The following is a 25,339-nucleotide window of genomic DNA, read 5'->3' as shown; positions in this document are numbered from 1 at the left end:
CACAACTTTAAGTCTTTTAAATCACTCAAAGTGGATGGTGCAATCTAAAGGAATAGGGCACAGGGTCGATAAGCCTGTGAGCTCGGCAACAGACCGAATATCTCCGTCTGATAGTATTCACACGAGTCGCCTGACAGCTCTGAGCTCCAGCTCTCCGCTGTGCCAACAAACAGCATCGTTTATTAAGACACTCTTAAAAATAAAGGGGTTTGCAGCCATGCATTACAACAGAGATGCCAGGCCTAAAGTTAGCTTTGATTCTTCACACCATGCCAATTTCAATTTCATTATATATATATATATATATATATATATATATATATATATAAATACTGTTTAAAAATGAAATCTATGTTATCATGCTAAGGAGCTGACTGAAAGCCGTTGACTCCACAGTAGAGACAGGCTGCATGTTTTCAACAATGTTTCACCTGTATGAGAAAAACATACAGAGAGTCACTTAAGACACTTTGCTGTAGACCCATTCCACATAATAATATTCATTAAAACTGTATGTTAACACGTAGGAGCTTGCTGCATGAATCCGTGAGTAGGCTACAGTTTACAAAATCTGAGCGCACGGATTGGAGATTCATGGGCGAGGATAGGACATTCGAACCAGAAAGACACAGCTTACATTACATTAAACATAAAAGGTTTTTGTCTTTATGCTCAACTAAAGTGATTACTAATAACGCGTTACTGCCCAACACTGGACAACACTCTTAGAAAAAAGAGTTCATTGGGGTTCTGTATAGAACCATAGGGTTCTTTACTCAACTCCAAAGAAAAGGTTCTATAATGACAAGAAAGAACCCTTTTGGCACAAATGTTCTTTAGGCTATTATTCATTAATATATTACATTATTCTGCAACATTTTGTATTTGTAATTAAATTATTGTTTGTAGTAACTTAATATCACATTTTAATCATGCTGATTTTTAGAGAAAAACTTAAATGGCACTCTTCGTGTGATATTGATTAACTACATAAAATGATATAAATATATACATTTTCTAACCCCCATATCTTGAATTTTGTGATCATTCACATGCATTCATAAATGCATTTGAATACACCGAATAATGCAGTGAAATATCCATATACAGCTATGATTCGCAAACCCCAAACTGACTCAAATGATTCGCGAACCAGCTCCGAACTTCCGAGATGAGCCAAATGATTCGCGAACCCGCTTTGAACTCTCGTACTGATTCAAATGATCCGCGAAGCCGCTCTGAACTCCCGAATTTACTCAGATGATTCGCGATCCCCAAACTGATTCAAATGATTCGCAATCCCGCTCCGAACTCCCGAACTGACTGAAATGATTCGCGAACCCGCTCCGAACTCTCGAACTGATTCAAATGATTCGCGATCCCCAAACTGATTCAAATGATTCGCCATCCCGCTCCGAACTCCCGAACTGACTGAAATGATTCGCGAACCCGCTCCGGACTCTCGAACTGATTCAAATGATCCGCGAAGCCGCTCCGAACTCCCGAACTGACTCAAATGATTCGCGAACCCACTACGAACTCCCGAATTGACTCAAATGATTCGCGAACCCCAAACTGACTCAAATGATTCGTGAACCTGCTCCAAACTTCCAAACTGACTCAAATGATTCGCGACACCGATCCGAACTCACGAAATGATTCAAATGATTCACGAACAATTGCTACGAACTCCCAAACTGGGGTGTGTTTCCCGTACAACGACGTAGCTCGCAGATTAACCACCATAGTACGATGCATCGTTATGATAAAGAAACGACCTAGTCACGACTGTTTCCCGAAACCATGGTACCTGTGTCGCAGATCCATAGTTCAAACTACTTTGGTTTGAGCCGTCGTTCTTCTTCTTCTTTGATCTAATGGCTGACTGGAGACATGAGCACATACCGCCACCTACAGTAATTTGGTTTTATTTTTAATAAATAATATATTTAGTAATATTGGTTTATTTACTTTTCTGATCCCAATGTCAATAATTTCACAATTTCAAATAAATACTATTTCTTATGTAATATTGATAGCCTACTTAACCACAATTGAAAAAAGATGGGTTTTGAAAAACTGTGATGTACTGTTGTAGATTGCTTATTTTGCTCAATCTTTCCTTTTTATGTCTTCTTACCATTCTGAGGTGTCAATGAAAATGACACGAAAACCCCAATTTTGAAAGCTTGAAATTGCAGTTCTTTTCGAGGAGGTGGAAAATAGTAAAGTCCAGCTATTTTCAAAGATGAAAAATGGCATTACAAATGCTGACGAAAATAAATTTTGGGCAGAAAAAACTCAAAAAAAATAAACGATGCTAGGTATGGATATGGACTAAGCCCAGACAAAGTCAGGAATAAGTGGAGGGACTTCTCAAGTGTGACAAAACAGAGGACTGTGGCACGTAAGAGGGAAGCAAACAAGAGTGATGGGGTATCAGTTCAGTTCCTCCGGTCCCCACAGAGGAAGAGACAGTTTTGGCCATCCTGGGGCCTGTTGCAATGGAAGGATCCTTGGAGATATGGATACATGTGCATCAACCAGGCCTTTGCCTTCAAAGTCCAGGCCTCCAACATCAGGCCCTCTCCAGTCTGGCTCTTCAACATCAGGCTTCACATCTTCAGAGGGCAATAAGAAGAAACAATGCTTTAAATTCAGTTGTTAGCTACACTGCATTATTATGCTGTTGGAAATGTATGGAGGTGGTGGGTGACGGCCTGATGGGTGGGTGATGGAAGCACACATGCTTTTTTGTGTGGGCCACTTCTGCAGTTTGCAGTTGGCTGAAGAGGGTGCATGGCTTTGGTGATAGCTGGCTGCTGGAGACATGTCCTCTTCACCCATACGTCCTATCACCTGTGCAGCATCCAGCCACCACTGCAGTTTAAACCATTTGTTTAATCTAACATAATTTCTGTTAAATATCTGTGTATGTACTACAAACACATTTGTAGAGAGTATTCTATATTCTAATTCTGTAAAAACAACAAAATCACTTACTTATTTATACATTTTTTTGTTACTTTATTTAGGTACATTCATTTAAAGTTAAAAATTAATTTAATATAAAAATACTGTAATTTGAGTGTTAACATTTTATATGTTGTGAAAACCTCTAACACACTGTTTTACCAACATTGTTATATGAGACATATGTATTTTGGAATGTTTTTACAAAGATAACTTGACAGACTCACCGTTTCTTCGCACAAACGAAACAATGGCTGCGTACTAATCGGAAAGATGAATGCTTTCAGAGGGCACTTCGAAGGGAGAATAATCGCGAGGGCCACGCTGCTATATAGTTTCAAACTGAATTTGTAATAATAATAAAAAAGGTGAATTATGTAATAAACTTAAACCACAACTTTAAGTCTTTTAAATCACTCAAAGTGGATGGTGCAATCTAAAGGAATAGGGCACAGGGTCGATAACTCTGAATAGCACACAGCCCAGGTGCGGCGCAATCAATGACGTCGTCAAAGCAAAATAACGACGAATTATGCCTCTAACCACAGGTGGAGAGCTGTCGTTCCAACAACACAAGTTTGCGATGCAGTTTGCGAATGTTCGTTTGAACTATGGTTTCGGGAAACACCGAGTCGTTGAACTACGTTGGTAACGACGGAACTTGCGACCATAGTTGGCTAACGATGCTTTTGGGAAACGCACCCCTGATTCAAATGATTCGCGAACCCGCTCCGAACTCTCGAACTGATTCAAATGATCCGCGAAGCCGCTCCGAACTCCCAAATTGACTCAAATTATTCGCAATCCCCAAACTGACTCAAATGATTCGCAATCCCGCTCCGAGCTCCCGAACTGATTAAAATGATTCACACTCCGAACTCCCGAACTGACTCAAATGATTCGCGATGCCCAAACTAACTCAAATGATTCGCGAACCCGCTCCGAACTCCCGAACGGACTCAAATGATTCGCACTCAGAAACTCCTGAACTGACTCAAATGATTCGCAATCCCCAAACTGACTCAAATGATTCGCAATCCCGCTCAGAGCTCCCGAACTGATTAAAATGATTCACACTCCGAACTCCTGAACTGACTCAAATTATTCGCGATGCCCAAACTGACTAAAATGATTCGCGAACCCGCTCCGAACTCCCGAACGCACTCAAATGATTCGCGCTACGAAACTCCTGAACGGACTCAAATGATTCATGCTCGAAATCCGAACTGACTAAAATGATTCGCAAACTCACTTTGAACTCCAGAACTGACTCAAATGATTCGCAAACCCACTTTGAACTCCAGAACTGACTAAAATGATTCGCAAACCCACTTTGAACTCCAGAACTGACTCAAATGATTCGCGAACCCGCTCCCAAATACCGAACTGACTCAAATGATTCGCGATCCCGCTCCAAACTTTTATTGTTCTGGGTCTGAATTTGGGCTCCTGGGGTCTCAAAAAAGAAACATTTTTTCTAAGGTTAACGTTATGACAACACCAGTGTAGTTACTAATAAATATGCATTACTGTTAAAAGTAACTTTTTAGTTATTTAGAACTTTCTTTAATGTTCCCATTAATAAGTAATGTAAGTAATTTTTAAACACTATTTTGATTAAGTCAGACCAGCACAAACTGAATTTTGTATATCACAAGGATTTCTGAAATAAATAACAAAACACCTGAATAATATATTCAGAATCAAAAACTAAAGTGGCTTCTGCATCATGAAAGCTGTTGTGTTGAGCCCTTAAAAATGTTCCTTTCACAGCTTAAGTATGAAAACTATCAACAATGGACAACATAACACAGAACATTTTGAAATAAATAAATGAAAGCAATCTGAATTATTCAGAATCAATTTCAAGAAACATACATACATACATATATATATATAAAATGCTGTTTAAAAATGAAATCTATGTTATCATGCTAAGGAGCTGACTGAAAGCCGGCGACTCCACAGTAGATGTTTCACCTGTATGAGAAAAACATAAAGAGAATCACTTAAGACACTTTGCTGTAGACCCATTCCACATAATAATATTCATTAAAACTGTATGTTAACACGTAGGAGCTTGCTGCATGAATCCGTGAGTAGGCTACAGTTTACAAATCCATGGGAACGGATTGCGAAAGTGTGCGCGCAGATTATGAATTCGTGGGTACAGATTCAAAAACCGAGGGTACAGTTTACAAAATCTGAGCGCACGGATTGGAAATTCATGGGCTAGGATAGGACATTCGAACCAGAAAGACACAGCTTACATTGACTAAAAGATTTTTGTCTTTTTGCTCAACTAAAATGAAATAATGAGCATATTTCCACTTTGAGAAACTCGTGTTGCTCTTGCCTTGACTCGCCATGACTGCCGACTGCTGGAAACAGGTTAGGCTGCACTTCAGTCAAAATTAATTAATTTTTTTAAAAAGTAATGGACAATGCACCATATGGTAACGGTAACAGAGTTAATTTACTTAAAAAGTAATGCGTTACAGTATTAGTTACTGTTAAATGGAACTGCGTTACAGTAACGCGTTACTAATAACAGGTTAATGCCCAACACTGTTGATGATATTGCTCAAATAATAGTCAGTAAGAAAACAAACAGACAGAAATCAGTTTGGAGAAGATCAACAGCAGTTCAGACTATGAAAAGACAATGCAGAAAAGCCAAGCGGATATGACAGAAGACAAAACTTGAAATCATTATAGCATCTATAAAGATAGTCTTCACGCTTTCGATGTGGAACTAGCCACAGCTAAACAGACTTTCTTCTCAAACCTTATAAATAGTAACTTAACACTCATACTCTTTTTGTCTAAATATCAAAAAGAAGATACTATGTCTATTTTTTAAGCAATTTATAGCAACATTTTGTAAGAAATAGTGGAGCACCTAAAATCATCAACCTGCTATCTTGACACACTTCTTTCTGGGACATTTCCAAACTCCCTGAAAACAGCAGTTCCCTTTTGAAAAAGAGCAATCTTGATTACACCATTTTGAGCAATTTTAGACCAATATCTAATCTTCCTTTTATAGGCAAAATTATAGAAAAGGTAGTTTTTAATTAGCTGACCAAATACTTAAACTCAAATGGATACCTGGAGAATCTGGTTTTCGACCACATCACAGCACAGAGACAGCACTCATTAAGATAATAAATGATATTCGCTTAAATTGTGACTCTGCTAGATCTCAGTGCTGCGTTTGACACTGTCGATCATAACACACTACTAGAGAGACTGGAAAACTGGGTCGGGCTTTCTGGGATGGTACTCAAATGGTTCAGATCATACTTAGAAGGGAGAGGCTATTATGTGAGTATAGGAGAGCATAAGTCTAAGTGGACGTCCATGACATGCGGAGTCCCACAAGGCTCGATTCTAGCACTGCTCTTGTTTAGCCTGTATATGCTTCCACTAAGTCAAATAATGAGAAAGAACCAAATTGCCTACCACAGCTATGCTGATGATACCCAGATTTACCTAGCCTTATCTCCAAATGACTACAGCCCCATTGACTCCCTCTGCCAATGCATTGATGAAATTAATAGTTGGATGTGCCAGAACTTTCTTCAGTTAAACAAGGAAAAAACTGAAGTCATTGCATTTGGAAACATAGATGAAGTGTTCAAGGTGAATGCATACCTTGACTCTAGGGGTCAAACAACTAAAAATCAAGTCAGGAATCTTGGTGTGATTCTGGAGACAGACCTTAGTTTCAGTAGTCATGTCAAAGCAGTAACTAAATCAGCATACTATCATTTAAAAAACATTGCAAGAATTAGATGTTTTGTTTCCAGTCAAGACTTGGAGAAACTTATTCATGCCTTTATCACCAGCAGGGTGGACTATTGTAATGGGCTCCTCACTGGCCTTCCCAAAAAGAGCATTAGACAGCTGCAACTCATCCAGAACCAGAAGATCTGAGCATATCACACCAGTCCTCAGGTCCTTACACTGGCTTCCAGTTACATTTAGGATTGATTTTAAAGTACTTTTACTCATCTATAAATCACTCAATGACCGAGAACCGAAATATATTGCAGATATGTTTACTGAATATAAACCTACACAAAACAAGGGGAGTCCTCCTTTAGTTATTATGCTGCCCGAATCAGCTTCCAGAAGAGATCAGATGTGCTAAAAACTCACCTGTTTAGCCGTGCCTTTATTGAATGAGCATAAATTGCATAAAGTAAATTTTTTTATCATTTTCAAAGTTTTTAAATTCCTTGTTTTATTTTTGCAATTATTTTTCACGTTATTATTTTACTTTCTGTTATGTAAAGCACTTTGAATCACCGATGTTTATGAAATGTGCTTTATAAATAAACGTGCCTTGCCTGGCTGTTATAGTATTTTATTGATGTATTTATTTATAACTTTTAATCTTATTTTTATTCTCATTTACTTATTTAATTAATTTATTAAATTTTTAATCTAATATTTATTTATTTATTTAATTTTTTTAAAAATTATTTAATTGATAATTTATTTGTTTATACGTTTTAGTTGTTTACACTGCATGCATAATTGCAAGTTAATTTTTTTTCAAGCACATTTCACAATTTACTTTTTCCCTTATAAATTATATGAATAGTAATTATAAAAATATGATCAAACATGCTTTTAAAAAATATATAATCAGACTTGCCTTTCAATTATGCATGCACTGTATTTTAATCTTTTTTATTTCATTAGTATTTTTTTACACTTTCTCTTAACATTGCACCACAGTTTGAAACCCCTGATCTAAAGAACCTCTGTGCAGTGACTAGAACCATCAGTGCAAATAAAGAACCATTTTAAAGCATTGTGAAGAGTGTAGATGCTCTCAGACACATGAAGAAACCAAAAACTGGTTAAAAAGCACTTTTGAAGACAATGTATTGTAAGTTTTTGTCTTTTTCTAAAGCAGGTTTCTTTACCTGATACGAGTCTGTGGGAGTCTGATTTCCCGTCTTCTTTCTCCATCATCCTTACAGACAAACACAGAGCAAGTGAGAGCGCTCCTCTCTTCAACACTTCTGTATGTGTGTGTCTGCAGGAAGTCCTGTGATGAACGAGTGGGTGTCACATCTAAATATGAGAAGCAGATCTCAGAGACCTCGACTCAAAGTCTCACGTTTAATAACCTGAATCAGAGTTTCAGTCTCTTACACACTCTGCTGTTCGCTCACACACTTACACGATTTCCTCAGTTCTTGTAACATCATATTTCACACTGAGGGAACTCTACAAGCTCTTAATGTCGCTAAACATACATTACATTTCATGATTATGTTTTGTGGTTGATTCATACACAGTCACTGTTATTGTGATTGATGCACAGTCATTATTGTTTACATGTTTATGGGAACGCTGCATCTTGACGTCATTACACAAGAATCTCAACCTTGAGCAACACAAATTAACCAAATTCAGCAGAAGAGTTTCACACACATCCTCTGGCTGTCGAATCAACTTCCTCCATCAGCAATAGACAGACAATAACTTCTGACAGAAAGAGAGAAAGAGTGATGAGTAATAACACAGACCGCACATCTTTATGCTTCAAAGAGCATCTGAACAGGAACTGAACTGAAGCAGGGAAGAGTTCTGTTTTATACTGAGTCAGATTAACTTTAGAATCTAGTTTAATTAGGGAGAAGTCTAACTTAAGTCCTTGTTTTGATGTGTGTTTGACTGAAACCAAAGGTTCAATGAACCACCTCATACTATTTTTAAATTACTAAGGTTGTTGACCTTCTTGTGTGTAATTTAATTTACGCTTATAGTATCCCCTGATTATATAATACACCCTTTATGTGATAATAAAACATTATAGAAAGTATTGTGCGTGTTACTGTGTGGTGATAAATCATCTCAACCCCTCCCAGCGGAAACTAAAGTGTCTCGGTCTTTGTAATATCACACGATATGTTCATCTGGAGCCGATTCTTTTTTGTTGATTCATTTGAACCAGTTCGCGAACAGCCGCGAAACGCTGTGAGAGGTCGAGAGTCGTTTGAAACGATTGAATCGATTCACTTGAACTGACTCGGACTTTAGTGAGTCGGTGTCATTAGAAGTTTTGTACACGGCGATCCAGAAAGCAGCGGTGAGTAACGGTTTATCTACTTGATTTATTCACGACAGACAGAGATAAAATAGAGTTTTGAAGAGATGAAGTTGATATGAGGACTTGAGCGGATCAACCAGGCGCGTTTGAACTTCCGCAGGTGTAAAACAGTAACATCTCAGTTCTGCGTTATAATCACGTTTGTTTACCGTTTACAGTTATCAAACACGAGAGATGTTACATCTGGAAAACAGATACAAATCAGTTATTGTATCAGATGCTATAGTAACTTTATTAGAAACTATACATCGTTTCTTTCCAAAAACAAAACGTGATATTTCCGTGGTACTTGTCCAAAACGTGGTAAAAAAAAAACATGATAATTTTCAAATGTGCTGCCTTTGTAGGGAGCATACTAGGTTTGAAACAACCACACAGTTCACGTTTGAAATATAATATTTGTCACAGATTTGCAATGATTTTGAATGAGAATCTGGTATTTACCAGTGTACTTTAAAAAAAAATCATGCAATTGCCATGCTATATAGCCAAAACATGGTAAAACCATGCATCGTTTTGTCACTGTCTTCAACCCAAACTTTAGATTCATCGTCTGTGTCTCAATACCTGCGTTTGGATATCAGATTCCATCCATATCAGAAGTTTTTGGGGTTTTATGATGCACAGACGTGTTGCCTAAAAGTTTGGAAACATCAAATTTGTCACAGATTTCCATAATTGTCATGAATTTGAATGAGAATCTGGTATTTATGGGAATGAGATCAGAATCTGATTAATCTGAAGCGTGAAAGGGTGCGATTGTGTCTTATTCTGAATTAATTCAGACAGATATTATTTGTCATGGAATAGAATGAGCCCGTTGTGTCTCTGAATCTGAATGAAGGTGAATTGTTCTCGGGGTATTTCTGCAGATTTTCCGTCTGCTCTTTCACCCACGATGTGCTCCAGATGTTGTGGTGTTTCCATCAAGTCCTGGAGAGGTTTTCGGTGTAACGTAAGCGTACAGGACTGCACAGTTTTCCAGTTCCAGATGTGCCAGTGCAGTCAGTTAGCTGTTCTCACACAATGATCTTATGTAAACTCCCTTCCTTTGGATGTGTTTCAAATTACGTTCTGGTCCCCTAGAGGGATGTTTTCCTTCACAACACTCCCACACTTGTAATCAGGATGTCAAATACACACACACACGTCAAATACACATAGGGCAATACGATTCCAGCGATGCGGAAAACATTAAACATAGATAAATCCAGAAAAATGTAAATAGAAACTAATAATTTCTGTAAAAGAAGCAACATTTCGTAGAGCTCTATTATTGTAAAAATATAGAATTTTAATATTATATTAAAATTGTGTTAAATTGTTTAAAATGTTCATTATTTAAATTCACTGGACATGCATTTTTGACGAATACAATTTTATTTAACAGTTAAATTGAAATCCAAAAGTTATTTAACTAAAACTATTATAAAACGTTTTTGTTATTTGAAATAAAGCTGAAATAAAATATAAATATTAGATGTTAAATTAAAGGAAATTAATGACAGCTGGAATAAGTTGAAGTTGTAAAATACTAACTGAAAAAAAATATTGAACTGAAATAAAAGTAAATTAAGCTTATGACAATGATACTTAACAAAATTGCTAAAACTGAAATTTAAATTGGAAATGTAAAAATAAAAGCTAATTCTAAATATTGATAACTATTATAGTATATAAATAATACAGAAGGCCAGTAACATGATGATAGGAAATAATCTTTGCTTAATTTACAACTTTGAAAAATTAATTTTAATTGTACTTAAAAAAAAAAGGAAATATAAGATCAGATACATTTAGTAAGAGTGTCAGTGTTACAAAGTTACTGGAGTTAAAAAGCAGAACGAATAGAAAGTCATCAGTAGAATCAGTTTGTGGTTGAAGACGCGTCTAAACAGATGATTGAGATGAAGAATCATTGTGTGTGTGTTTAGTCTGATGTAGCGATAAACCAGCACATAATAAAAGCTCTGTCGTGCATGCATTCATTTATGCATTTCTTTCACCAGAAAAAAATCATCCAAATGAAAGTTTTAGTACAGGGATCTCTGGTTGTGTTACTGTACCAGGGCTGATAATGAGTTGTTTTTTCCTCTGACACACCTTCTGATCTCCATTAAGTGTGTGTGTGTGTGTGTGTGATCTCGGACAGGTCTGAACAGGATAAGAGCTCAGTTCGCTGGCATTCCTTCTGTCTGTGGTGTTCTGGACGATGAGGATCGGGAGGTGAGCGCAGCACCAATCATGGACGGCGGGGTCACTTCTGACGCTGATCGGGTCTCTGATTTTGAGTAAGTGACTTTTTACACTTTTTACTCGGCTCTTCCTGTGTGTTCTGGGTGTGTTCTTTCTGTGTGTGTGTGTGTGTGTGTGTGTGTGATTCATGACATTATTGAGTAGATATGTAATGATTCACTCACGATTCGATTCAATTCACTTTGAGAGACAAATTATAAATTAAATATGTCCTTTTATTATTGCTTGGACAAAATGCTGCTCGTTTCTTTTTGAAAATTGAAAATATTAAAATATAAGACTATAATAAAATAATAATATAGCACTTGCATATTATTGCTCTTGTGTTGGTTTTGATCGCGTCTGTTGTCCTCATTTGGATAAAAGCATCTGGTAAATCATAAAATGGTAAATATAATGTAAATGTAAATAACAAAACTAATTAGAAATTTTAAAACAAGCCCCAAATCAAATAAAAAAGGTACACAAATAAAATAATCTCTTCATATACACAAACTAAGGCTTTGTCTGTGCTCTTTCCATTTAAAATGAGAGGAAGCCGCTGCATTTTAATCAGGATCCAAACAAAGATGCAGGATACATGCAACAAGAGCAGTTTTTAATTTAAATTTGATTGTATAATTTCAAAATTTGAAGCAAAAACAGAATGGCTTGACAGTTTTGTAAAGCTATAAATAAAAAATATCTTTATGAAACAGAAACAGCAGACGAGCTGAACGAGAAGCAGATCCACTCTCTGCCAGCAGGTGGAGCTTAAAGCGTTTCCATGGTTACCGCTGTGAGGAAAGCAGCTGCACAAATGATACAGTGTCTCCTTGGTTACCGCTGTAAACAAAGCAGCGTTGCACTAATGATACAGTGTTTCCTTGGTTACCGCTGTAAACAAAGCAGTGCTGCACTAGTGTTTCCTTGGTTACCGCTGTAAACAAAGCAGCGCTGCACTAGTGATACAGTGTTTCCTTGGTTACCACTGTAAACAAAGCAACTCTGCACTAGTGATACAGTGTTTCCTTGGTTACCGCTGTAAACAAAGCAGCTCTCCACTAGTGATAGTGTTTCCTTGGTTACCGCTGTAAACAAAGCAGCGCTGCACTAGTGATACAGTGTTTCCTTGGTTACCGCTGTAAACAAAACAGCGCTGCACTAGTGATACAGTGTTTCCTTGGTTACCGCTGTAAACAAAGCAGCGCTGCACTAGTGATACAGTGTTTCCTTGGTTACCGCTGTAAACAAAGCAGCGCTGCACTAGTGATACAGTGTTTCCTTGGTTACCGCTGTAAACAAAGCAGCGCTGTTTACAGCGGTAACCAAGGAAACACTGTATCACTAGTGCAGCGCTGCACTTATGAACATTAATATGCATTACACAGAGGCTAGATGAAAATAAACTTTTCTACAGACAGGAAGTTCCCCTCAAACATACATTCATATAAACTCCTCCCTAACTGAATCACGATTTGTTTAGCATCTCAACTGATTTGAATCGTCTCACATTTGAATGGATTTTCAACCAGCTCGCGATTAATTTTTAAAATGCACAATGCTCTACCAATTGAGCTACAGGAACACTAAGTGTTAATGGTTACATCCCTATTACTGAGTCAGTTTTATAATAGATGTGTTCATGGATATATTTCTGTTTTAGCTGATTAAAAATGAATAATTAGAAAAAAAGTAAGAAAGTAAGATATGAATGCTTTTATTCATGAAGGACACATTAACTTGATCAAAAATGGCATTAAAGACATTTGACAAAAGATTTCAGGAACACTTTTTTATCAGGAACATTTTTATTTATTCTGCATCATTATAATTCAGTGTATGATCTTATGAGTAATCATAATCATTGTTATATGGCAGTCAACAAGGAATATGAAAATATATAATATGCATTTTAACTTTGGTTACGATTATAAGATATAATGTATTACAAGTCTTTTATGAATAGCTTTTTAATGCATTATACATAAATGCTTCAAGTAAATTGTTATCAGTATCTTTATTTAAAATAAATGCTGCTCTTTTGAACTTTCTGTTCATCTGTGAATCCTGAAAAATAAAATGTTTCACAGTTTACACAGAAATATTGTGCAGCAAAACTGTGTTCAACACTGATAATAATCAGAAATGTTTCTCGAGCAGTAAATCATCATATTATTCAGATTTCTGAAGATCATGTGACACTGAAGACTGGAGGAATGATGCTGAAAATACAGAAATACATTACACTTTAACACAGATTCACACAGAAAACAGTTAATTTAAATTGTAAAATGATTACACAATTTGTACTGTATTTTTGATCACATAGATGCAGTCCTGCAGAGCGGGCAGTGATTGTTTGTGTTCTGTGTTTCATGCATCAGGATTCCAGAAGATGAGGATTGGGTTCATGACTCATTCAGTCAGCTGATCCAGGAACAGTGTCACTACCCTTATGATGTCATCGAGATGACCCCGCTTGACCTGGAGGAGGAGGGCAGAGGTCAGATCACACCCCCAGTGACATCAGACAGCAGTCTGACAGATCTCTGTATCTCAGATGACGTCGAGTGTCTGGAGGCCGACAGAGACGTGCCGCAGCAGACGGATCCTCTGATTGAAGAACGCTGGTCATCTGACACGCTCAGAGTCCTGTCCTCCATGCCCAGCCGCACCATCGGTCAGTGTGTTATCCAATGAGCTCGGTTTAAATCAAAACAGCATGGAGTGTCTGTGGTTTTCAGCCTTTTTGACACCACAACCACATCTAAAGGCCCTCATCAAGTGGTTCATGTTTTCTGCAGGGTCCCCGCGGGTCCTTAAAAAGTCCTGAAATGTCTTAAATACAATTTTCGATTTTTAAGGTCTGAAAATGTCTTGAATCCTGGAATTTTCCATATGAATGTCTTAAATTTCATGTGGGATCTTAAATTTCATGTCCGACTCGTCATTTTTATTTATTTTTTCAACCGCAATTTGACCAGCGCAACATTTGGGGGCAGCACTTCGTGGGTGCAGCCTGCATCATTCCATAGGTGACATACGAGTAAGTGATTGATGAACGCGTTGCGTTGATGGTTCGCCACCACGGCAGTTTGCGAAATCGCAAGCATGGGCAAAGACGATAAACCTGTGGACAAGAACACGATTGTCAGGTCTCGCTATGTTGGTTCTCAGTTTTTGAGCCCCTCAACGGCAGAAGACTTGCTGGAGCACTTTAAGGTAAGACTCTAAAAGTAACATTTAAAATTATTTGAATATGTTAAAATGCTTCATGTGTTTTTGTTATTTCCTAATGAATATTTGGGACAATATATCGATGCGTCACAAATCTTGGATTGATTTAAATTTTTTCCGAATGCGTTGCGAATTGATTCTGAGCTTAGTTTTTGCAGATGGCGCTCTTAGGCTAGTTTTTAACCGAACACTCAAATGCTCACGACGAAGAGCGCTCGTGCGTTCTGCTGAGTCTGAGTATGTAATTGATATATTGCTTTAATGACGCGAGATTAATGTAAATGCCCCACTGCAAACACCCTTGTACTTCGCTTCAACCTTTTCGAACTTTATTAATTATTATTTTATAGTAGGTTCAAGTGGTGTGTGTAATGCGAAATGCATTCAGAAAAATTGGAATCGATCCAGAATAATTTCTCGATTCAAAATGCATCGATATATTGTCCCAGCCAATCAGTTAAAAAAAAATTGTGGGTGGGTGACATCTAGGCATAGTACTACTGCATTATGGATGGAAGGCAGTGCTGTAAATAACTTTATTGTATAAAGCATTCAATATGCATTATGCTTCTTGCATATTTTTTATGTTAAAAGTAAAATTAATTGAATTAAATAATGTAGCCCAGTTCATAATTAGACTCCAAATATCTGTTTTGTGCTTCTCAATTTTAGGTTAACAACGTTGACACTGAACCCTAATTTGTGAGCATTCACTATTATGGCTAAACTTGTTTCTCAAACATTTTTTCTTTCAAATCAAGGACCACTTAGCCAATTAAAAAAAAAAAAAAAAACTTGACATATTTGGCTTAATGATCATCCCTAATGCATGTAAAAATGCAGGCCATTTTAGTCTTCTGAAACCATGGCTAACTTCACCTGCTAATAATGTGCATGATTAGAAAACAAGTCATGAGAAGTGAATTGGAAATGTTCAACGGTGTCACAGTCCATGTCAGTCATTTTTGGTTGATGACTTTTGCTCACAGACCTCTTTGGTAATCTGGCATACCTCCAGTGGTCCCCAGACCACAGTTTGAGAATCACTACTTTAGACAAACCATCTAATCTGAGTGAACATGAATGAAAATGTTATCATTCTTGAGGTGGACTTTGTTTTGATTTTATTTTTTTATAATTTCAGGAGGGCACCAAGGAACTTAATTTAAGGAACATGCTTTCTGTGTCAATGGATGGACCCACAGTAAATTGGAAAGTCATGGATCTCCTACAACTGGAACATGCAATAAATTTCTGATCCTGATCTTTCCTACAATTGTCTGTCATTCATTAGGTCTATGCATAGATTATTGAATGTGCTTGCATTTATCTGGTCTGAAATGACATAGAAAACACTAATCAGACCCTGAACAACATTTTCTTGGGGGAGAACCCCTAAACCCAGCTCAAGGCTATTAGGCAGCAACATTTAACCATAATTTAGATCAAGTATGATGAAATGGGCTTTTGTAATGTCCTGGGGCTGTCTTCCATGTCTTTTTCAAACTGCTATGAGGGGCCAGAATTTAGAAATTACCTGAAGTACCTTAAAGGCTGATAGTTTATACATAGTCAACCATGTCAGGGTTGTAAGGTCAATCAGCACTCGGTATAAAAGTTTCCGCGCCCCTTTGACCTGTCTTGAGCGTGGTTGTGATGTGTTGTGCCACACTAATGCTTCGCCACATCAATCTGTGTTGTCGGACTGAACATTTTCCTTTTTTTTTTGTTTTTGTTTAGATGAAGTCTTAAATTTTCCTTTTAGAGGACTTAAAAAGGTCTTAAAAGTCATTAAATTTGCTGTTAAAAAATGTGAAGATACCCTGTTCTGAGGTACATGTTACTGGTACATAAAGGTACCTAAAATAGAATTATATTTAAATATTATATAATTATGTAATTATAATGCAAATAAAAATAAAAAATAAAATAATAATAAATAAATTATTGCTAATTTCACATGGTAAAAAAATATTTTAATTCACAATTTCTACCTGATAAAGTGTTTTAGAGCTCGGCATAACAAGTTAAATATTTATTCATCAAGGTGTTTTAATATTGCATTAATTTCCATGAATTTCCAGGTGTTTAAATCACACTTTTGAAATGAAGCTTCCTCATATATCCATCCTGTTTTTCTTTAGGAGTAAATTAAAATATATTATATCTTGGTTTTTAGTTGGTTTAGTTTATTTTAATTATTTTTTTTAAAACTTATTTTAAGTCTTCAGGTTCCTCAGTGGACCCCAGAACAGGGTTATTATATTAAAGCTAACATTAAACATTGCATTTATTTAAAAAGAATAAACATTAACTGGAATATGTATATATATGTATTTAACTAGTTTGAATACAATAATCCCAAATTAATCCAATCTAAACCTAAAAATAATAATAAATTATAATAATATAAATGTTAAAATTAATTGGATATAAAATATAATTATATAATTTTAAAATAAATCAGATATGGTTAATATTATTAATATAAAATAAATCAATATAAATTAAAAATAAACAAAATAAAGTTATAGGCATTAAAAAACTGTAAATAATTTAATGACACAAACACAAAAATGTAAATGGAAAATATACAAGTAAAAATTACAATAGTATTTCAATTAATGCGTAAAATAGCTAAAATATTTTACACATTCTCTGGAAAAATGTGTTTTCTTGTTTTTTATTTAATAATACACTATATGAAGATATATTTTCCTAATACATTTTGTAACTGAAATAAGCCTGCTGTGTCTTAACTCTTAACTCTGTCTGTAATCTTCATTTCTTGTGAGAAACCTCAGATGTTGTTTGCTATAATTAAATCTGGTTTCCTGGTTCTGACTTCCTGCACAGCTTGTGTCTTTCCTCTCGATGGCTCACTGATGTCTCCAGATGATCTCAGTTGACTCTCTTTGATTAGGTCGCAGTCGTGGCGCGATCATCTCTCAGTACTGTAACCGCACCATGCAGCTGCGCAGACGCAGACAGAGCAGACCCTCCATCCAGCACTTCCCTCGATCCGCGCGGCCCAGCATCTGCGGATACGGCGTGGAAACGGACGCAACCGATTTTGAGGAAGAAGGTGAAAGCACTGAAATCACAAATGATGCCTGAAACATCTTAATCTGTGCCGTGCTGATCTGGTGCGATGACTCTGACTCTGACTCTGTGTGTTTGTAGAGAATAAGAGGGAGCGCTTGGTTAATAATCTGCAGAATCTGTCAGCCGGTGATCGCGTGCGTATGTTGAGAGCGATGCCTCTGAGTCTCTCAGAGAAGAAAGAGCTCAGGTAAATACAGTAATATACACTACCACATCTGCAACGAAACACTGTATCACTGCTGTTCATTAGCGCAGCGCTGCTTTGTTTACAGCAGTAACCAAGGAAACACTGTATCACTGCTGTTCATGAGCGCAGCGCTGCTTTGTTTACAGCGGTAACCAAGGAAACACTGTATCACTGCTGTTCATGAGCGCAGCGCTGCTTTGTTTACAGCGGTAACCAAGGAAACACTGTATCACTGCTGTTCATAAGTGCAGCTGCTTTGTTTACAGCGGTAACCAAGGAAACACTGTATCACTGCTGTTCATGAGCGCAGCGCTGCTTTGTTTACAGCGGTAACCAAGGAAACACTGTATCACTGCTGTTCATGAGCGCAGCGCTGCTTTGTTTACAGCGGTAACCAAGGAAACACTGTATCACTGCTGTTCATGAGCGCAGCGCTGCTTTGTTTACAGCGGTAACCAAGGAAACACTGTATCACTGCTGTTCATAAGTGCAGCTGCTTTGTTTACAGCGGTAACCAAGGAAACACTGGATCACTGCAGTTCATACTTTGTGTCTGTTCAGCACGTCCTGCTGCGCTGCTGAAATGACTCATTAGTTTGATTATATGAATCAATTGCTGGTTGATTTTTTAAGGTCATAAATAAAAGAGCTTTTTTTGTAATAAATATTGCTAAAAGCATTGTTTTGTTAATATATTAGTTTGCTCCGATTAGATTTCCCTCGCTGCAAAAAAAAAAAAAACCTGAATCACGTAGAAACGTTTGTGTTGCCTGAATTGTTGATTGTCTTCTGATATTTGTCTGTTTTTCAGGATGTTGGTGTTGAATAAAGCCGAACACTCGTTGTCTCAGAATCTGATTCCCTGCTGCAGTCAGCTCAAGTATTACATCATCATTGTGAGTCTAAAAACACACCCAGTTATTTTAGTACTTCAGCTTAATCGAAATGAAAGTGTGAGTGTTAGTGAGCACGTGTGAGTGCAAGCAAGCACGACTGACAGCAACAGAGTGTGTGCATTAGTGAGCAAGTGTGTGTGAGTGCACAAGCAAGACAGCAAACGAGTGCATCCTCACATGCATTTAAGTAAATGGGTGTGAATCAGTGTGTGTGTGCGTGTGCAAGAGAGTGTGCAAGTGTGTGCGTGCAAGCAACTGAGAGTGCAAGTGCGTGAGTGTGCAAGTGTGTGTGCGTGTAAGTTTGTACAAGTGCGTGTGTATGCGTGCAGATGAATGCGCTCTTGCATGCATTTAAGTGAGTGAGTGTGAACAAGTGAGAGTGTATGCAAGTGAGAGAGTGTGTGGGTGTGTGTGAGTGCAACCGAGGGGAAGTGCATGTGTGCATGCGAGTATGTGCATGTGAGCAAACAAATCCATCGGTGTCTGCATTTAATTGTGTGAATGTGAATGAGTGTGTGCGTGCAAGAGAGTAAGTGTGAGCTAGTGTGTGTGTGTTTGTGATTGAGTGTGTGTTAATGCATGCATGTGTGTGTGTGTGTGTGTGTGTGTGTGTGTGTGTGTGTGTGTGTCTGTGTGTGTGTGTGTGTCAGACTGGTAACAGTAGTTTTCTGCTGTCGTGGCACAGGTATGCAGAGAAGCGTGTCAGAGGTGAATCATGTGTGCTGTTTGCTTTGAATGGTTTATATTTACTCTCTGCGTCAGACATACAGATGAAGTTAAGCGCTCTGACCTTCAGTTCAGTTTCAGTGTTGTTTTACTGGCACCAGCTGAACATTTGTGAGACGTGCTGCAAAATGTGTCCCAGTGCAAATGGATAAAAATACTCTATCAGGATTGAACATTCAAAAAACACTCGGTGCTCTGATCTGAGAGGATGCTGAACAGTTGTGTCTCTGGTGTCCTGTATGTGTGTTTGTGTGTGTGATGCATGCTGGGATGTGTGTGTGTCAGGCGCTGAGGCACGGCTGGTACGGCTGGCTCTCGTTCCTGTCCTCGCTGCAGTTGTGGCAGACGGCTCTGAAGCGTGTCAGCGGCCGCTTCGGGACAGGCGTCCTCTCCTATTTCGTCTTCCTCAGAACGCTCCTCTTCTTCAACGTCTTCCTGTTCCTGGTCACGGGTTTGTTGCTGGTGGTTCCTCAGGCCATCTCTCACCCGGATCAGGACCAGGACATCTCTGTCAGGAGCTCGTGGGGTCTGGAGGTGCTCACTGGAGCTGTAAGTACTCAAGTCAAGGCGCTTTATACAATACTGACTGTGTCAAACCAGAAACACACACCTGTAGTTAAACATGTGAAAGTGGAGCATGCACTAGCAGGCAAAAGTCTTCAGTGTGAATCTGTGTTAAAGTGTAATGTATTTCTGTGATGCTCCGCTGTATTTTCAGCATCATTCCTCCAGTGTAAGTGAGATGCTTCTCTCTCTCTGTCTCTCTCTCTCTCTGTCTCTCTCTCTCTCTCTCTCTCTCTCAGGGTTATTTCTCACACTCTCTGCTGTATTATGGGTATTATAATAACCAAACGCTACAGACGGGTCACAGCTGCTCTGCGTCCAGGAACAGGATGTCCTGTAGTTCTGGCCTGTCTTATAACATGCCTCTCGTTTACTTCTTCACCATCTTCACCGCCTTCTTCATCACCTGCATCATCCTCGTCTACAGGTGATCGTTCACACACAGGACCAGGAACAACATTTGATTGTTTCGGATTAGTTTTCCGTACTTATTTTGATATAAACTCAGTTAAAGGGTCTTGAGTTAAACCCTTTCAGTTGATAGCAGCCAAACAGGAGGTCGTTGGTTTGATTCCCAGGAAATGCTTGAACTAAATGTAACTTTGGATAAAAGCATCTGCCGGATGAATAAATGTAAATGTAACAATTCTGAATGACAACAAAAACCGACAGTGCTTTAAAGATGTTCTTATAGTAATGAAGTTTTTGTTCATATTTTGAATTAGTTTTTATATTTTCTGATTTCATTTTAATCTTAAAGTTGTAATTTAAAAAAAATAATAATTTGATTGTTCATTAATTTTATTTTTTTACTTTTTAAAAATATATCTATATATATTTTTTTAGTTCAGTCTTAGTCATTTAATAATACATTATGTTAAACCAACTGGCTGAAAAAATAAAATTATGCACTTTATTTAATTTTTATTTAATGTTTGTTTATTTGTATAATTACATTCTTTATGGTTTAATTTTATTTATATTTTAAAAATATTATGTTTTAGTAAAAGTTTTATACATTTTTTAGTAATTTAAAAACTAAATTAAATTCAATTAAAATAAGTTTGCTTAAAAAGTAAGGAAAAAAAGTTGACATATTTATTTCATTTTATTTCAGCAAAGGTTGATTTTAGTTGTGTGATTCTAAAGTGTTTTTGGTTTGATTTGCCTGATCCTCTGTGTTTCTCCAGCATGTCCAAGTCGTTCGGTCAGAGTTTCCGCATCGATAAATCTAAAGGCCTGCTGGCCATCAAGGTCTTCAGCTCGTGGGACTTTAAAGTGATCAAGAAAAGCTCAGTCAAACTCCAGCGGGCAAACTTCGGCACACAGCTGAAGGTCAGCACACGTATGATCATCTATTACATGCATATGTACACTTATGATCAGTGGATGACACATATGTACATGTATGATCCACGCGTGACACGCATGCATACCTATGATCAATGTTTGAACCACATATGTACACGTATGATCAATGTATAACACGCACACACACGTATGATCCATGTGTGACATGCATGTACACATATGAACTATATATGTTGTTTTAGATTGCTTCCACTGTCTTCATCTGTAAGTCGCTTTGGATAAAAGCATCTGCTAAATGAATAAATGTAAATGTAAATATAAGACACACATGCACATGTATAATTGATGCATGACGCTCATATGTACACGTTTGATCCATGTATTACACGCACACACACCTATGATCCATGTGTGACATGCATGTTCACATATGAACTATGTAAGACACACATGCACACATATAATGGATGGATGGCACACATGCACATGAATAGTTGATGTATGACACACACATGTACACGTATGATCTTGTATGAGGCACATGCAAATGTACTATCAAACACATTTATACACGTATCAATGCGTGACACCTGCACACAAATAAATGATGCATGCTCCTGTATGATCGATGTATGACACATATATGGACGTACGATCCATGCATCATGCACGCACATGTATGATTGATGTGTGACATGCATGCATGATTGAATACGGCACACATGTATGTGTGTGATCATGTATGACATGCATGCACACACACACACACACACGTATGGATGTATGACATGTATGCACGCACACATGGTCTCTATATGATACACACACGCTTCAACTCTGTGTGTGTGTGTGTGTGTGTGTGTGCAGGAGCTGGTGGCAGAGGTGAACCGTCAGGAGCAGAAAGATCTCTGTTCTCCAGCGCTTTGTTCCGGCTCTTCATCCACATGCTGGCGTGGATCTTGTGTTTGGGAGCACGTTAGCATGTGTGCTAGCTGTGTATTATTTCTCTGAACACTTGCATGGGGTAGGACACACACTTTTGATCCGAATGAAACACTTTCTAGCTGAATCAGAGGAAAGAGTTTGTTGATTCATCTCTCTCTCTCTCTCTCTCTCTGTCAGGATCTGCGTAGCCGCTCTCACACAGCGTCGTCCGATCCGCTGCTGGAGGAGGTCAGTCTGCTCGCCGTTCCTGTCGTGGTGTCCAGCATTAACCTCCTCCTGCCCGGATTCTTCAATGTTGTGTCCCTGGATGGAGAAATATGATTCTCCCAGTGTGCTCAACTACATCTCCATCAGCAGGTGAACCGCTTCTCACTTTCTTTATTCATTATCATCTGATAAGAGTTCTGCTGTATGAACCAAACTAACCAGCTCTGAGATCACGTTCATCTCTGATGCTTTCAAACATCAGACTGTCACGAAGCCAGGGGCTGAAATCTATTAAAGGTTTTTTTGTTTCACTTATTATTATTATTATTATTACTTTAATTTTGTATAATTAATTTAATATGCTTATTTTTTATTTTACATTTTAAATTAATTTATTAAAAAATTAATTAATTAAACATGTAAAAAAAAGTTTAAACTTTTCAGTTGTGATTTAATTTATTTACAAATATTTTTACAATTAATTATAAATATTTGTGATTTGTTTTTCATCATGAACCATTTAATAATTATATTATATAATATTTACATAATTCTATTATAATAATTATATTATAATAATTTTATTTGTGTATTTTATGTAAAATAAATATTAATATTTAAATTCTTAATTTTTTTTCAAATCTAAATGTACATTTTTTATTTAAAACTTTTTCAAAATTAAAAACTTTAAAAAAAAATTATTAATATATTTTAAATGTATTTGAAATATGATCTTTAAAAAAAAAAAAAAATATATATATATATATATATATATATATATAAAAAAAATTTATTTTATTGTTTTTTTCATTAGTGGCATTGTAAAGTCATGTGATTTTGGAGTTGTGATGATGTAAAGTCTATTGGCTGTTTAAAAGCGAACAGTCTCCGAGCTTCTGTTTCTGTTGATATCATATAAATCTGTTCTATATGGAGAGGGATCTGAACAGGAAGCGTCTGTCTGTTGCTCTGGTTAACCTTCGTGTGCTGTGCTCAGGAACCTGCTGCTGAAGGTGGTGTGCTGGGAGTGCTTGTGCTATCATTGGCTGGGCCGCGTGGCGTCAGATCCTCAGAGTCTGAGTTTACAGGTGAGTCTCGGTGTGTGTACGGCGCTGTGTCTCGATCACGATCTCTGATGCTGGTGTTTCTGTGCTCAGTGCTGGGAGAGTTTCGTCGGGCAGGAGCTGTACCGCTTCCTCCTGATGGACTTCATCTTCATGCTGCTGGACACCTTCTTCGGAGAGTTTCTGTGGAGGTCAGACATCATCTGTTTAGGGCCGATTATGGTGTTTTAGTTTTATTATATTCATATTTTAAATGATACTTGTATAAAAAAAACAAGAAATCTAGTTTGATAATTTTTCTTACATGGTCTTGTTTTTAAAATGATGTTTATTGCAGTAAAGAAATCTTAACATTATTTATTGCAAACATTGTTTTAAAATGTTTCTTTTTTTTCGTTAAATGCAACACTTTCATCACATATTCTATATTAACATTGTTATAATAAAAGTAAGATGGAATATTAGCATTTTATTTTATTTTATTTAAGTCATTGGCCATTTAAAAATTTCTAGTGTTACTAAAAATCTGATTCTGTCTGTTTTTTTTCCCAAACATCAAACTGTTGATGAAGGCAGAAGCTTAAATTTCATAAAAGAATAATTTATTATTTATACATTTTAATCACATTTTTTTTTGTTTCCACATTATTTACAAATGTATTATTACAATGCATTTTTAAATTTATTTATTAAGTAATTATTTTAACTTCAATTTAAAATGTTAACATTTCATTTTACTATTATTGCAGTAACAGCTATTACTATTTAAAAATTCATTAAAAAATTAATTGCATTTATTTATTTATTGAATAATTATTTTATTAGTATTTTTTTCAGCATATTAAAACATTTTTGTATTTTACATCAATCTTAAATGCTAAATTGAGTGTATATTTCTCATCCTGATGTTGTGTGTGTTGTGTGTGTTCAGGGTGTTTCTCAGAGGGCTCTGAAGAGGAAGAGGAAGCCCGTGTTTGATATCGCCAGGAACGTTCTGGAGCTCATCTATGGACAGACTCTGGCCTGGTAACGGCATGCATCAGATTCGCGTCCCCTCGCTCCTCGCTCTTCCCTGTTCTTCATCAGTCGTGTGTCTCGTCTGCAGGCTCGGGTTCTGTTCTCTCCTCTGCTTCGGCGGTTCAGATCATCAAACTGCTGTTTCTCTTCTACATGAAGAAGGTCAGTCTGATGATGAACTGTCAGGCGTCGGGGAAGCCGTGGCGCGCCTTGTCAGATGACCACCATACTTCATCACGCTGCTGTGTTTCCCAGCATTCCTGGGCGCCACCGTGTGTGTGACCTACACCATGTGGGCGTGAGTGTTCACACACATTTCAGCATATAGTTATATTAATGCTGCAGTAAATAATGTTGCATTACCTAAAGAATGAAATGTGTGTGTGTCAGGATGACGCGTGGCCGGCTGTGGGGCCGTTCCGAGGCTGAAGAACATGTTCGAGGCGGGGAAGCGCTGGGTTCATGATCTGGCGGCGGGGAACCCTGACCTGCACTGGCTGGCCTCGGCTCACTCTTATCTGGTGGAGAACCCGCTCTTCCTCTTCCTGTGCGCCGGCATCTTCCTGTGAGACTCTGTCACATCTCATCAGACCTTCCAGACTCCTCAGCTAGGCTTCGGTTATTTCTAGAGCTGGAGATCTCCACTGAGAGAAACATCTGAGAAACATCTATTCATGCGTTTCTTTTGTGATTGGAAATAAAATAGGGTTTTTCATATTTAATTTTATTTTATATT

The 25,339-nt window shown here is 37.3% G+C and overlaps 1 long non-coding RNA gene and 1 pseudogene across 1 annotated transcript; both read left to right on the top strand.

The window, feature by feature from the left end:
* Positions 1-11,264: 11,264 nt before the first annotated feature.
* Positions 11,265-22,350, top strand: LOC113055658 (transmembrane channel-like protein 6; annotated as a pseudogene).
* Positions 14,512-15,854, top strand: LOC113055548 (uncharacterized). The gene is made up of 2 exons (XR_003277538.1): positions 14,512-14,566; positions 15,726-15,854. It is a non-coding gene; the product is annotated as an uncharacterized LOC113055548 (long non-coding RNA).
* Positions 22,351-25,339: the final 2,989 nt, after the last annotated feature.

The sequence above is a fragment of the Carassius auratus genome, chromosome 36 (genome assembly GCF_003368295.1).
Source record: "Carassius auratus strain Wakin chromosome 36, ASM336829v1, whole genome shotgun sequence".
Lineage (NCBI taxonomy): Eukaryota > Metazoa > Chordata > Actinopteri > Cypriniformes > Cyprinidae > Carassius > Carassius auratus.
Note: the sequence above shows the minus strand (reverse complement) of the source record. Positions and strands in the feature narration are given on the sequence as shown.